Here is a 9,370-nt window from a genome sequence, read left to right as displayed (position 1 = left end):
TTCTGTAAAGTTCAGCGTGTTTCCTCCGATCTTGCTGCTGCACCAAATGCTTACTGAGTATCATCTCATACCAGCCTCACAACTCTGAATAGGAGACATTGCTCTCTTCATCTTGTAGATGATGAAACTGATAAGTAGGCAGCTTGCCCAAGACCACACCGTGAGTTAGTTGAGCTGGGACAGGGCTCTTGGTCTAATTTCATCTGTGCTTTAAATACAATGCATTTTGCCACTTTTTGGCTGAGCGGCACGCGTGTCATTTCCACCAGAGAAGACAAAAAGGGAAGCCTAATTCCTTTAGCTAATTATTTGCTTTTACTCTCATTACCCAGGAAAGGCCTCAATACATCATTGGCCCTACTTCTAATTACTGTTCCAAAGTAGCTCAATATCAACTATATCAAAAATATCATATTTGGGGGCGCCTGGGTGGCTCAGTAGGTTAAGTGCCAGACTCTTGGTTTTAGCTCAGGTCATGATCTCAGGGTCATGCGATTGAGCTCCACGTCTGGCTCCACACTCAGTGGAGAGTCTGCTTGCTATTTTCTCTCTCCCTCTCCCTTTGTCTGCTTGAAAGTCTCTCTCTCCCTATCCCTTTGCCCCCACACACACACACTTCCCCACCTCCTGCTCTCTCTCTTTCTCTAAAATAAATAAATAAATAAATAAATAAATAAATAAATAAATAACTCTTTTTTAAAAATCATATTTGGTACATGACTGCTTCTCTAATAGTTAATGGTCTTCTGGCTAACAACCTTATAAAGCAAGTGAAGTCAAGACACCTGAAAATATATTTTGTAGTCCATTTATTTATATTGGAGGTCTCTCTAGAAAAGTTGAAATTCTCAAAGGGAGATATTCTATATGTTATTAAGCTTCAATTATTTAGCTTTAATAACATACAGAATATCAAAACTTTTAAAAACTAAAATCTTTATGGCCATGATCTAAGGCTATGGGTATTTAAATCTAAATTAATTTAAATTATATAAATGAAAAAAGTTGAAAGTCCAATTTATTAGTTATTCTAGTCATATTTCAAGTGCTCGATAGCTAGTGGCTACAATATCAGGCAGCACGGATACAGAATATTTCCATCATTGCAGAAAGTTCTATTGGACAGCTCCAGATAAGGCATACACCTTTGGGGCCTTGGCAGTTGTATCAGAAAATTGAGATTCTAGGGGCTCTTGGGTGGCTTAAGCATCTGCCTTCGGCTCAGGTCATGATCTCAGGGTCCTGGAATCAAGTCCCACATCAGGCTTGCTGCTTAGCAGGGAGTCTGCTTCTCTCTCTGTGTCTCAAATAAGTAAATAAAATCTTTTTTTTTTAAAAAAGAAGATTGAGATTCTACGTTATTTCTGTAATTTCTTATTCAACTTATAAAATAACTTCTTTTTAAGAACAATATACTTTGGTTATATTTCTAATTTTAAGATGATCTGGAGAGTCTTATTTTGATTGAGTTAATTAGAACTTAATCAATGAGGTCAGAGTCAGGAGATCAGTTAGCACCAAGTTGGTTTATTGATTAGGATTCTTAACATGCAAATGATCCCAAAATAATAGTAGTTTAAGTAAAATAGCTATTTATTTCTCTCTCATATCAATAATGTATGGATATAAAGGGTCTTAGGCAGGTATGACCTTCTCTATGGTGTCAGAAACTGAGGTCCTTCTATTTTTGCTCTGTATCACTGGAGTTCTGTCCTTGTCTGCATTGTCCAAGACAATTTGCCACTCCATCCACATTCCAGACCCCACAAAAGGGGAAGAAGAAAGAAGTCATACCATTCTCGCAACAACCCTCTGTTTTAGTTTTAGTTTTTTTTTTTTTTAAGATTTTATTTATTTATTTGCCAGAGAGAGAGAGAAAGAGGCAGGCAGAGGGAGAAACAGGCTCCCTGCAATGTGGGACTCAATCCCAGGACCTTGGGATCATGACCTGAGCCAAAGGCAGATGCTTAATCGACTGAGCCACCCAGGCACCCTGACAATTGCTTTTAGAAGCCCATCCTGATCTTGGCTCTCCTGAACAAATTCACAGCCCCGGAGAATATCCGTTTGAATACTCACACCCTCGTGTTCAGTACAGATTGAAAATCATACAGTATGCCCGGTTCCATGGCTACAGAAAGCCTTTTTTTTTTTTTTAAGTCTTCCTTTTTGAAATAAAGGCAGAACTTCTGTGTTGTAATACAAAATGGAAACATCCCAGAAAAATCAGCCTTCAAGGTTATCCAAATTGCTAGTTTAGCTTTAAGCTTCAACTATTTTCCCTCAAATATACTCCAGGGTACAATGAATTGTTACGGGGTTTTCCATCCTAAGGAAAATTTCAAAGTTGCAGATTGAAAACCTCCATTGAAACAAATGCATTCTGGCACTTGAAGTAAGAGCATCTGTAAATACTTTACAGAATAATGTTCTTTGTTCAGCAGAGGAAGGCCAGATGATGCAATATGTAGCTTCCAGCTGTGCTTCCCTCCTGGGCTAACTCAGCCTCCTTTCGTGCAGTGTGGAGACTCCTGACCACTTACTGTGCAATTTTGGTGATGTGCTTAAACTCAGTTCTTCATCTCATCACTTATGAGGAAGAAGGAATAGAAATTGTATGAGAATGCATGTGTGTCCACAAAGCAACAGCAAGATGGTTATCTTTCTCCTGGGCATTCTTTTTTAAACACAAACAGTGCCAAAGGAAGAGGGAAATCAGTCAGAGACCTTGGGGGATTCAGAATGAGGAAATCCTTCCACAGGATGAGACATACATCCCATAGAAAGTACATAAACAGCGGTATAAGCTGGATATTGTTGTGATTTCTCTGAAGTTTTACATTTCCCAAGTTTTTAAGACCATTCATCGTTTTCTTGTGCCAAAATAGATGAGCTAATAAGTTGGCTGCCTGCTTTAGGAGGCTAAAAGAGAAGCAGAGAAAAATCCCCTAAATAAAATGTAATGGATATATTTTAGTTGATTTAAACATATTCTTAGCACTTAAAAGTGATAGTATTATCAGGGCTAAAAAGTGATAGTATTATCAGGGCTAAATGTTAAACAATAAATAAAATCAGAGTGTTGAGGTGAAACTAATGTTTAATCAGCCACTTAATAGAGGGGAAGAAAAAGTGGTTCAATTCATTGTTTCATATTGTAGAGACAAAACAAATGCCTGATAGGACTTTCAACTTTTCAACTTGGTGTGGGGTAGTATTATATACACATTGCCATTGTCTAGTCTTCAATTGGTCTGAATCCAGAAGACTGGACTTTTCCTTACTTTCTATAACTTTATCCCAAGGTCAATGTCCTATGCTCTTGTATAATGAAAATTTTTAAAAATAAGATTCACGATGGGGAAATCTCTAACGTAGACTTTTCAAAGGTTTTGGGTTGTACCACCATTGTTGGGACACAGATTAGACTCTCAGCAGTAGTCATGGGTCTTTCCCTCTCCTACACACACTCTCTGACCTACACTCCAACGTGAATAGGGATGCATATCAACACCATACCAAGAAGTTAACCACTCATAGAGCCAGGTGAAGTTTTGTTTGCTTCGTTCTGTTTTCAAAACCTGGATGCCTCCTGTGTGGCAGCAATGGGAAACCTTGAGGGAACTCTCTGATCTTGCCCCCAGCTTCCTTGCCATCACCATCACCCATGTGCCCCTCCAGTTCATGCTGACCACTGGCATCTTTGGCTTGCTCAGATGTAGAAAAAACTTCAAAATGTGAATTCTTTTCATAGGGACACGGCCTCTAAATTTCTGTGTTCATAATTGTGAGCAATAAAAAAAAAATGGAACCATTTGAGGATACGCTTAATAGTCTTGGGACCCTGGACATAACAAGTTGACACAATTCTGTAACTAGTATGATACAGTAGACTCGGTGCTCCAAACAATTCATGGCAGATACTTTAAATAGGCATCTAATCTAATATGTTGGGAAGAGAACTACTGCCTGAGGCTCCTCGTTTCTTTAAGCGAGTCGGTACGTGCAAAGCATCTCGCACTGTGCCTGATTCACATTAGACCTTGACGCTTTCTCCTTCCAGATGGGCTTCATCTCCACATAGGCTGTGAAGTGCCTCCAGTTTATTTTCCACAATTGTAAACAGCTCTTGATCCCGCACCTGCCCCAGATCCACTTATGTCATCCCCTCTGTGTGTCTCAAAATCAGATCCAGGGACAACCTCCACCTCAAATACTTGGTAGAATGTGGTTAAAAATGCAGATTTCTGGGTCCTGCCCCAGACTACTGAATCCAAAGCTCTTCAAGGAAAAAGGCCTAAGAACCCACCTTTTTTAAAATCAAGCTTCCAAGACGATTTACTAAAGCTTGAGAATCTCTGCTCTAGACCGTCACGTTCTATCCTTCTATTGACTTAAACCCTAAAAAACAATGTTTGCTCCTTATCAACAGTCTGCTGCAAAATTGACCTCGTTGTTACTTCTTAAAGTTATTCCCTATGTCTTTGTGGATTCAAGAACCATCTGAGGGTTCGCTTCAGTATCCTATTAGTGAAGTTAAGATTCTATTCACTCCACACATTTTTGTGTTTTATGCAAGAACCCCATGCCATTTATTCATGATTTCATGTAGTTGCAGAGACAGAAAAAAAAATCTTTTTTTTTAAAGATTTTATTTATTTATTTGACAGAGAGAGAGAGACAGCCAGCGAGAGAGGGAACACAAGCAGGGGAAGTGGGAGAGGAAGAAGCAGGCTTCCAGCAAAGGAGCCCGATGTGGGGCTCGATCCCAGAACACCAGGATCATGCGCTGAGCCGAAGGCAGACGCTTAACGACTGAGCCAACCAGGCATCCCAGGAAAAAAAAATCTATCTGCTGATGGATTTATTTTCTTCCTGTTGTCAGAAAATGGAAAGTATATAACACTGTGTTTCTATTGTGACTTTAGCAACTGGAAATCGTATAGCAATTTTCTTGCCCAAATGTGATCGTCTGTTCAACTCTGTGGTCTAAATATATTTATTCTTTCTCCTCCTTGTCAGTGAACTCAGTTTTGTTTTACATTTAAATGACCTGTTGTACAGTTGTGGTCTGTGACCCCTGAACCACTTTAGAGAGGGTATAAATTTTTACAAACTAGAGAGTGAACGTTTCCTTGCATGCAATTCTTGGCATGCAACAATTGCTGAAAGGGCACTTGAATCAAAATTAAAAACTTGCTCCTTATAAGATGAAGAACTGGTGGTTGTGTATTCTGACCAGTTGAGTGTCTTAACTGGATTGGGTACTTGGGTCCAGTTGTGTTTGTTGTACACATCTATTTTTATGAATAAAAGCCAAAGACAGGGAGTTATGATGCATTTCCAATGCCTTCAGAATCTATTCTCCCTTTGTAGGCATCTCTATGACTACTTGACAAAATTACTAAGGCTGTCAGAACCTATTCCTCTGTGGCTGACTGAGCGTGAACTAAAATTTCTACAGCCTACGCAGAAGAGAGGCTATGTATCCCCAAGTCCTGTAGGGGGAGATGTTGAGCGTCCAATGAAGGCACAACATTCCTGGCAGTGACTGTAGCCAAGATTTACTTTGGTACTAGCCAATCCCTGAGGCATAGGAAATAACACCATGAATCATTTTTAGCCCCCATACCTCCTAATGCTATTCATCACTTAGGGCAACCATAATTTTGGCAAAGCTTGGGTTGGACCAGCAATGGGTTTTGTTTAATTCTACCTCTCCGTATGTTTCTTCTGCTTCCTCAGCCCCCTTCCACACAAAAGCATTAGTTACTTAACGGATCCTGTCAATGTTCCCAGAAGTGTTTTTATACATTTCTGTCATGAAACACCTTCCATGTCTGTCCAATTCAGACACAACAAAGAAATCCTCTTTTTAAAAAAAATTTTTTTTAATTTTAATTCAATTTAGTTAACATATGCTGTATCATTAGTTTCAGGGGTAGAATTTAAGTGATTCATCAGTTGCATGTAACACCCAGTGCTCATTCTATCAAGTGCCCTTCTTAATGCCCTTCACTTAATTACCCCATCCCCCCATCCATCTACCCTCTAACAACCCTTAGTTTGTTTCCTATAGTTAGGGGTCTCTTATGGTTTGTCTCTTTCTGTTTTTATCTTATCTTATTTTTCCTTCCTTTCCCCTATATTCATCTGTTTTGTTTCTTAAATTCTACATATGAGTGAAATCATTTGGTATTTGTCTGTCTCTGACTGACTTATTTCACTTAGCATAATACCCTCTAGTTCCATCCATGTTGTTGCAAATGGCAAGATTTCATTCTTTTTGATGGCTGAGTAATATTCTAAAATCTCACATCCTCTTTAGCCATTCATCTGTCAATGGACATATGGGCTCTTTCCATGGTTTGGCTATTGTGGACATTGCTGCTATAAACACTGGGGTGTATGTGACCCTTTGAATCACTGTTTTTGTATCCTTTGCATAAATACCTAGCAGTGCAATTACTGGGTTGTAGGATAGTTCTATTTTTTAACTTTTTGGGGAACCTCCATACTGTTTTCCAGATTGGCTGCCCCAGTTTGCATTCCCACCAACAGTGTAAGAGGTTCCCCTTTTTCTGCATCCTCGTCAACATCTGTTTTCTCCTGAGTTGTTAATTTTAGCCATTCTGACCCGTGTGAGGCCATATCTCATTGTGGTTTTGATTTGTATTTTCCTGATGCCGAGTGATGTTGAACATTTTTTCATGTGTCTGTTGGTCATTTGTATGTCTTCTTTGGAAAAATGTCTCTTCATGCCTTCTGCCCATTTCTTGACTGGATTTTTTTGTTTCTTGGGTGTTGAGTTTGGTAAGTTCTTTATAGATTTTGGATACTAGCCCTTTATCTGATAGATCATTTGTGAGTATCTTCACCCATCCTGTAGGTTGCCTTTTAGTTTTGTTGTTTCCTTTGCTGTGCAAAAGCTTTTTATCCTGATAAAGTCCTAATAGTTCATTTTTGCTTTTGTTTCCCTTGCCTTTGGAGATGTGTCTAGCAAGAAATCCTCTTTGAAATATTCCTGCTGAACTGTTATCCACACTACCTGATACAAAATTCCCTGAGGGCAGTGTGCATAGGGTTTACGTGCACAGCCTTTGGGTTCAGAAAGACCAGGATTCAAATCCTGGCTGTGTCAGCCCCTTACCATCTGTGTATCATTGGGCAAGTTGCTTAATCTCTCTGAGACTTGGTTTCCTTATCTGCAAAGTAAAGATATTTATAATAGTAATACCTTAAGAGTGGTTATTAAAAATGTAGTACATAGGGGAGATGTTGGCCAAGGAGCACAAATGTCTAGTTATAAGGTAAATTATTTATGGGGACCTAATATTCAACATAATGACTATGGTTAGTAATACTGTATTATATACTTGAAAGTTTCTAAGAGAAAAGATCTTAGATGTTTTCACCATAAAAAAGAAATGGTAATTATATGGTATGATGGAGGGGGTTAGCCAACCTATGGGGGCAATAATTTTGTAATATATAAATGTATCAAATCAATACACTATACACTCAAAAATTACACAACATTATATGTCAATTATATCTCAAAATAAAAAGAATTTAGAACATAGTAAGCACTTAATAAATTATTATTTATTAGCACTCACAAAGTACCTGTTCTGGAATGAACTGTTTTATTGATTATATTTTTTTTATAGTAAGTTCTTTCTAATACTAAATAGATTAAAGCTCATTTCATTAATAACATCACTCATTGCTCTGAGTTCTGCCTCCAGAAGCTACTCTGGATTTGTATATTCCCCCTTTCATACAATAGTATTTTAAATATTTAAGGAAGCTATCATGTGCTCTTTTCATATATTTGGGGATAGCCACTATTTTTCCAGTTTGATTATCTTGAGTTCCTTCACCCATTCTCCACACACCTTTGAATTCTGTGGCAAAGCTGCCTAGAAGCTTACCAATCACATTTCCTTTGCTTGTGCCTACAGGAATATCCCATTCCCCCACCTCCTTAGACTTAAGGTTCTGACCAGTAACGTGAGGGCAACATGACATGGGCCAGGTCAAATGTCCCGTGAGATCCTCCCTGCTCTCTTTCCCTTGTTGACCTGCTTGATGCAGAGGGTTCGGTAGAAGACTCCAAGGAAAGCCTGGGAGACACAGAGGCCAGAGACAGAAGATGCTTGAATCCCTGAGTCATCACATAGAAAGCGACCTGTCAGACACCTGCCAGCCTGTGACACAAGTGGGAAATAAACCTTTATTGAATTAAGCAGTTAAGATGAAGATTTATTCGTTACTGCAATGTATCATAGCCTATCAAGGCTAATACACTTCTGTAGTTAAACTTCTCTGGACATATACCAACACGTCTGTGGCTATCTTAAAAGATGACACAATTTTTGTATCATCTGAATACAGTTTTTCAATTGTGACCCAGCTCTGATGGAAGAAAACTACCTCCTTATTTCCCTGAGTACATTTTATCAATGCTTTCTAAAGTTGCTTATGTTTAACACCCACATCACACAAACATGTGTGGCATGAGTTAAACTTGTAGTTAACAAAACACACCAATGTATTTTCAAGCCAACTTCTCTTAAGCTTGTGACGGCACAATTAATATTCACCAAATATCCCACTTACTCTCCCATACTTCCTAGCCTTCCTTGGTAGTTCAGTTGAAGCCAGTCTATAGTTCTGAGAGTGGAAAAAGCAAGTGCCACTTGAGGGCTGAGGCAATTAAGAGACAGTGCCCCCTCTATTGCTCTCTTCATTGCAGTGAACTTGGAAGTTGTATTCCGGGTGAAGGTAGGCTTCAAAACTTGCAAAAGACCTTGCATAAATGAGAAATAAACATTTACTGTGTTAAATGCTAAAATTTGAGAGTTTGTCTGTTATGACATCTACCATTAATTAACTTGACTCCCCAAACTGGTACTAGTGCAATTCATTTGTTTACACTTTAATTCAAAACTATATTTATCGGGGCGCCCGGGTGGTTCAGTCAGTTAAGCGTCCGATTCTTGGTTTTGGCTCAGGTAATGATCTCAGGTCCTGGGATTGAGCCCCACATTGGGCTCCACACTCAGCAAAGTCTTCTGGAGATTCTCTCTCTCTCACTCTCCCTCTGCTCCTCTCCCTGCTCTCTCTTTCTCTAAAAAAAATAAAACCTTTTTTAAAAACTTTATATTTATCTCTATTGTTAATTTTTAAATTATTTCTTTATTATGTACCTCAGAAAAGTGACATATCATAAGTGAATTAATAATCCAATTAATTTTCACATAATGAATACACATGTGTAACACCTGGATCAAAAAAGAGAACATTACCAGAATCTCAGAAGACCCTTCAGCAACCACTGGTATTTTCCCAGATGTTTTATTCTTTT

Source organism: Ursus arctos, unplaced genomic scaffold, assembly GCF_023065955.2.
Source record: "Ursus arctos isolate Adak ecotype North America unplaced genomic scaffold, UrsArc2.0 scaffold_1, whole genome shotgun sequence".
Lineage (NCBI taxonomy): Eukaryota > Metazoa > Chordata > Mammalia > Carnivora > Ursidae > Ursus > Ursus arctos.
The sequence above is the reverse complement of the archived record's forward strand: the minus strand, read 5'-3'. Positions refer to the sequence as shown.